Genomic DNA, 6,949 nt, shown 5'->3' with positions numbered 1-6,949 from the left:
AGCCTCATGGATACTCCCTGACGACAGACTAGGATCTCGGGTGAGGCTGTGTTTGCCTTTCTCCTCATTAGCAGCCCTGAGTGCTCAGCCCTCCCGGGAAGCTTCTGTCAGTCAGTCTACAGTGGGGAGAGGAGACAGGGTGGCAGTGGCAGCTGCTCTGAGAGGCTGCTGCAGTGACCCTTGTGGCAGTTGGACAATATTATAGGCTCATCAGCCTGGTTTCCTCTCACATAGCACCTCCCCCCATGTAGGAGTCGCAGAAGCACTTACTACCCTTGTGGGAAGATGCGGGAGAGGTGACCTCCAGTCCAAAGCAGCTGGGGGCCAGAAGGCCAAGGAGCCCCTGGCCCAACAGTCTGGTGCCAAATGTAGGAACTTCTCTGATCCAGGAATGTTCTTGGCCACCCCTCCCTGGCCAAAAACAGAAAATCAACTCCTTCTGACCTGGGTCCTGAGCAGGTAAGCCAGGTTGGGAAAGAAACGCTCCAACGCTCGGCCTCTTGGCCCCTGAAATGGCCTCACAGCCTTGCTTTGGGAAACCGTATTTTACTTAAAACTTGATTTTCTTTGTACTTGTTGAAAGTTTTGCTTTCCTTTTACAATGCTAAATATTCAGTTTATAGAAAAATATAACTAGGCTTCTTTTTTTCCAGTCAGCAGTGTGGAATCAATTGTCTTTTCATGAATCTATAATAAGACAGGCACAGTTGAAACATTTTGTGATGTCACGTCTTCGTTCCGGGACTTGGTGCATCTTTTGCTCCTAATGATCCTGGCTTGTTCTTCCTCCCACTGCTGCGAATTAGTCTGCGGCTCCACTGTGCAGCCTGAGAGGTGAGTCACCACAGGGAGAAAGCTCCCTTCTCTAAGCGGGGGCTGGAGCTGGAAGGGGGCAGGAGGCTCCAAAGTCTAGGTCACGAGAGATGCCATGATTGACTAGGGTCACTCTGAGAAGCAGAGAAGGTTACACACCCATCAGGCTGCCTTTGACAACTGGTCCTACTGTGTTCTCCTCTGAAGCTTCTCTGGGTGCAGACGCTCAGGGTTGGTGACAGCATGAAGAACAGCAGTCCCCATCCCCTCCCCGTGTCAATCCCAGGGGACACCAGAGGGTGTATCAGCTGACAGGCAGCATTAAAAACAGCTTGAAAAACAGAGGTACTTACTGCACTAACACCTACATCTGGGCTTATAGGTCTCATGAACTTGGGATATAGAAGCCAAGACTGAGAGAGAAAATTAAAAATTCCCCCCTCAATCTACCAAATTATATTCTTGCCATATGGGTTAAACTGTGTGTATTAGATTTCTACAGCTTTTGTAGCAACCTACAACAAACAAGTGACATAAAAGAACACAAATCTTATTCTCTTACAGCTCTGTAGGTCAGAAGCCTGACAGGGGTCTCACTGGGCTAAAATCAAGACGTTGGCAGGCCCGCATTGCCTTCTGGGAGCTTCAGAGGACAGTCCCCTTCCTTGCCTTTTCCAGCTTCTGGAGGCACCCACATTCCTTGATTCGTGGTCCTCGTCCTTCATCTTCAAAGCCATCAATGGCTGGTTGAGTCTTCCTCACAGCATATCCCCCTGAAACTGGCTTTCCTGCTCCCTCTTCTTGGAAGAACCTTGTGGGTCCACCCGGATAAACAGGTTCCAGGGATTGGTATGTGGACATCTTTGGTAGGGGGGATGATTCTACCTACCATAACTGTGGAAGGTCTTTAGAAATTTGAGAATAAAGAAAAAATGCCCTTATCATAAAATAGTGGAAAAAGAAGGGAAGAAGTCCACCCCACTGTCTCAAGCTGCCGATGTCACTGCCCAGGAAACACAGTCTGTTCCCAATATCCCTCAGTAGTCTACTCCAGGGCACTAAGACTTTGTCATCAATAGAAGGAAAACATTCTGTCAAGCTCATCCCTTTCGGCAGTTGCTTCTTCTCTCACCACATGTGAGCAGGGGAAACTGTCAACTTTCATATCTTGTTCAAAGTTAGAGTCACCAATATGCCACTAACAAATGACCGCCAATTCCTTTAAGCTGTCCTTTCAGGACCATTTTCCAACCTTTGAACCATTTTGACTGCTCATTGCTTGCAGAATCCCAATTCAGTGAGGCATGAGGCTTTGGGGCAAGCCAGTGCTTATAAAGTGACAGCTAAGACCCTCTGGCATCTACTATGGCTACCATTGTCGTCACCAGTTTCTGTTGTGAGAGACAACCCTCAAAAGAGGATCATATAACAAGGAGACGGGACCATCCTCAAATTCCAAAGCCAGTCTCATTTGTTTCAAGAGGCTGATCTAGAACAGGCAGCTGATAGGACCTTGGCTGTGCCAGAAGTCACGTGAGAGGTTTGAAACAGATAACGAGAAAAACACACCAAGAGTACCAAAGGCTAGACATAAAAAGATGATAAAAATAGCTAAGAGTTACTAACACACACAGTGGTTCACAGCAAAGACTCTGGTATTAGGCTGCCTCCACCACATACTAGCTGTGGGATCCTAGGCAAGTTTTTTAACCTCTCTGGCCCTCAGTTTCTTCACCTGAAACTGAGGGTAACAATAGAACCAATCATATAGGGTTGCAGAACCTAGCACATTGGAAGCATTCACTGTTAGCTGGAATTATTATTAGCTAGATGCTACTCTAAGGATTTTTCAAGCATTTCCTAATCAATCACCAAAATAGCCCCATGAGATATGTACTATTATTATAATCTCCATTTTTAAGGTGGAGATGAGCTTAAGGTCACCTAGTTGGTAAGTAGCAGAACCAGAACCAGAACCCAGGTTGGACTGACTCAAAGGCCTTGCTCTTAACCTCTGTGGAGAGCAAGAGTCTAGGGGGAAAGACTGACAGAAATTGTGCCTTAGATGTCTTGTCTCTTCTACTCTTTCTAGCATGTGCTTTAAGCACAGTTGTTGTTCGTGTGATGGATAAGAAAACCTGAACGAAACTAGCAGGAAGACAGACGTGTGTTGCCTCTAAACAGTCCTGGGTCACCCTGTACCTGATCCAATGCCACACACTGGTTGAATGTTGGGTTTTGAGGTCCCTCAGAAATGTTGGGAGCTCAGAGTCCTGAGCCTTTCCTTTCTGTAAAGGAGAGGTGCCCCCTCCTGAAGGTCCTCCTAACCATCTCCTCCATCCCCATCCCTGGCACAGAGAAGACACAGCTGGAGCCCTGGAGCAGTCATTCCCAGTCCTCATTTGGCAACATCCTGTGGAATCCACGATTGGCTCAAGGAACACCATGAAATTCTCACTAACCAAATTAATTTTAATTTGCTGTCATTTTAAAGGAAAATCTGTGCAGCTTTGAGGTGTTGCTCTGGATCCAAGCAATGAGAGGGTACGGCAGCTTTACCAAGGGCAAGAATCGCTGTGTTGAAAACTTAATGAAATCTCGAAGACAAAATGTTGAGCAAAAGAAACCAGACACCAAGGAGAAGGTACTTTGTAATTCCATTTAGATAAAGGTCAAAAATAGACCAGACTACGCTGGGCTATCTAGGGGTACAGTTTTAGACTGTAAAAATATACAGGAAAGAAAAGAAGTGATTACCACAGGAGTCAGGAGAGTGGTTCACTTTAGGGTAGAGAAAGGATTTGGGGTTCCACTGAGAAGGCGCCTCCTAGGGTTCTTGACCTGGGTGAAGTGACCAAGGGTTACTTTTATGATAATTCATTTAGTTTTACAGACTTCCCTTTACGTAATTCATCTATGTGCTTTTCTGTGAGTTATATTTTGCAATAACAAAGGCTGGGTTTGGCTTTGTTTTACTAACGAAATTTTCAGCAACCCCACCTGAGAAGACATAGAAAAAGTTATAGGAACAATTAACTTTTAGTTGGGCTGTTGAGACCTTGAGAGATTATCTAGCTCAGTAATTTTTAAACTTCAGCATGCATAAGAGTCACCTAGAGAGCAGGTTAAAACACAGATTCCTGGGCCTCACCCTCCAGGGATTAGGAGTCAGCAGGTAGAGTCTGGGGCCCAAGATTCTGAGTTCCTGATGAGCTGCCCGATGATGCTGATGCTACCACACTCAGTAGCACTGATCCTGTCTGTTCCCAAAGTTTTGCCCCATCCTTTAAAAGACACCCAAGGAAGACAGTCCGCATGACACAGGCTGTAAGATATGGTCCTCAACTTGATTGTTCATGCAGAATCTGTCTAGCTTCTAGTCTTGACAGATTACTGAATCTAATTCATTGTTCTTATAGGAAGTACTCCTCCCTGCACCCCAAATACATACACACGCACTCTCTCACTCTCAACACAATCAATGATCTGTGTCCATTTGAACTTCTACAAAACCAGAAGTAAGTTTAGTGGTGTTTGAAATCATGCGACCAGCCATCAGTGCAAAGGGAAAAGGACAGAAAGCTTCTAGCTCCTGGGATCCTGAAAAGAGACTGCTCCCTAACGCAGATAAGGGCACAACCATTCTGCCGTTCCCTGTTCTACTGACTGCTCTCAGCCAACAGCCATCAATATGGATCGCTGCCAATTGATCAGGGAGAAAACAGCCCGACTTCCCTCCTGCCTAAATTCTGCATTGTATTTCCTTGTATGCTATGCAAAATGCAAAACAGAAGCTAAAATTAGAAGCTGAGGTGCTAGTGAGGCTGATGTGTGCTGGGGGGAAGGCAGAGAGGAGAAGTCATAGGGAGGGGTTCAGAGGAGAGCTGCCTGGGGCCCCTTCCCAAGCTGTCACAGACAGCAGCCTGGAAAAAAAAATACAAGGGAACCGGGATGAAGGTGGAAGGCTGCTGGACCGCCCAATTATCACACCTGCAGAGAATCCTTGTGGGTTTTTTGGGTTCCCTAAAAGTGCCCTGACCTACTTTTCAAAATGTTGTTTCCTTATTCACCAAAATACATTCTTAGTGAATTGCAGTCAAATTTTCTGCAATTATCCAATCTAAAGTTTTAGTTTCCACTGTGAGAGCTATCGTTTGTGTCTCCATGCATAATAGTAATATATTCAACAGTATCAGGCTGATGGTGGATACGATGAATTTCTTAAAGTGACAGGCAAGCTGCAGTTTTAAATGAAATCTATCTGGAAAGCTTAGAGCAAAGCCTTGAGTCTATTTAAGAACACGTGATGGCTGCTGGCTTCATCCCTCAGCTAAGGGGCCCAGGCTCACCAGATGTGAGTATAAAAGCCTTAGAGTGGAAGTAAATACAATGATGCCTTGGGCGTATAGGACCCTTTTCTTCACAGAACCTCAGGCATTCCTCGTTACAGTGTAATCCCATATTCTCTGGGCAGTGACCAGACCACCTTGGAATCTCACTCAGCCACAGTGGAAATTTTGGAAGTATTACAGGGAGCAAAAAAAAGAACAAAAATAACAAAAACAAAAAGCTGGGGGGAGAAGTAAATACCTCCCCTGGGATGTCGCAGAGCAGCCTTGCTCCCGGGCAGGTGGGGCAACACTAAGATCCAGGGCATGTGGTTTCAACAGCTGCCTCCTCCTCCCTTCTGTCAAAGGGCTGCTGAGAAAATGAAATGGAACTTGTGGCCAACCCATAATTATACAGGGGCGTAGGAATCAGGCCACTGACTAGTCGGCTTCCTATTTCTCCTTCTCTCAGCCCCTGGCCAGCCTGAGAGCTGGGAGGATGTGGACGGGATTCTGAAAGTGCCTCTCCATTTGCTTCTTGGGAGCTGGAAAAAAAAAAGCGCAGTCAATGCAGCGGCTGTCAAGTGCAAGCCCATGGCTGGGTGTGGGCCGTGTGCACCTCGACCGGCCAGGAGGCTGAGTGGAGGGTGACGGACAAGTCCCACGCCCACCCTGGGCGCCGGCCTGGCCCCCGCAGCACCTGAGCAGGGCCAGAGCATCACAGAGCCTCTCTGAAGAGCAGAGGCCCAGGCAGAAGGAAACAGAAGGTTCTTAGAAGGAAGGCAAGCCTTCCTGTCCTCTGAGGCTGCTGCTCCCAGCAGGCCTTCCCCACTCCCGGGTTCAGGGCACGGGCACATGCAGGAGCAAACTGCCGCTGGGCCCCTGGCAGCCCCAGGGAAACTAGAGCCCAGGCCCCAGGCCTCCCCAGGGGCCCTCCTCGTGGCCTGGAGCTGACACCTAGCCTCTCACTGTGCCCCAGCTCTGCTTGCCCCCTACCCACTGCTCAGCAGCCAGAAGTGGAGCCGGGGAATCAGAGAATGTGAACCTGAACAGATTAACGTGGAGATGGTTAAATAAACGTCCAGATGATTTTTCTGTGTTTCTATGCTCCTCTGACTCCCATTCTAAGACAAGTGAACAGTGTCTATGTGAGTGAAGGCCTGGGACTCTGGCTACGAATATAGTGTTGTTATTATTACAACAACTGGGAGGGAGTCATGCCACCTCCGGGCAGGGCTCTGGTGGGCCGTGTGGGAGGCGACTGTCAACAGCTGCTGGGTGGAAAGCTTGTTTATTGTCAGAAGCCTGGCGCAGAGATCAAGACAAGCTTAGTCTCCAGATCACACCCACGTGGCTGCAGGCAGCGGCTTCTCCAGATATTGCATCCAACTGCAGGGGTCCCCTGGGTCTCCACTCAAGGATGATTCAACCAACAAGGAGACCCAGGAGGCCACCAGGACAGCTGGGAGAATTCCTGTGGGATCACCCAACCGAACACTCCCAAGAGAAAAGTGCAGCATACAACGCCTTCCCCAGCAGTCCAAACACAAGAACACAGAACCAGCTGCAAATCCCACACAATAGCTCCATGTCCTGAGACAGTTTCTCATTCATTCACCGAATACTTATTGGGCACCTTCTCTGGCAGATACTGTACATGGGACGAGGAATAAAGCAGTGGACTAGGCAACCCCAGTCCCTACTCTCAGAGTTTACAGTCTAGAAGAAATCACTTGCAATTAAGCTGGTTATTATGTGATGACTGTTTTGATAGAGGAGGGTCAAAGAGCCAAGAGCACAACAGTAGG

At 47.8% G+C, this 6,949-nt stretch overlaps 1 long non-coding RNA gene across 1 annotated transcript; it reads left to right on the top strand.

Moving 5' to 3' along the window:
- The first annotated feature begins 266 nt into the window (after window positions 1–266).
- LOC130709441 (uncharacterized) lies at window positions 267–5,979 on the top strand. The gene is made up of 5 exons (XR_009009985.1): window positions 267–459; window positions 654–834; window positions 1,378–1,662; window positions 3,308–3,457; window positions 5,614–5,979. It is a non-coding gene; the product is annotated as an uncharacterized LOC130709441 (long non-coding RNA).
- Window positions 5,980–6,949: the final 970 nt, after the last annotated feature.

Source organism: Balaenoptera acutorostrata, chromosome 12 (assembly GCF_949987535.1).
Source record: "Balaenoptera acutorostrata chromosome 12, mBalAcu1.1, whole genome shotgun sequence".
In the NCBI taxonomy this organism is placed as follows: domain Eukaryota; kingdom Metazoa; phylum Chordata; class Mammalia; order Artiodactyla; family Balaenopteridae; genus Balaenoptera; species Balaenoptera acutorostrata.
Note: the sequence above shows the minus strand (reverse complement) of the source record. Positions and strands in the feature narration are given on the sequence as shown.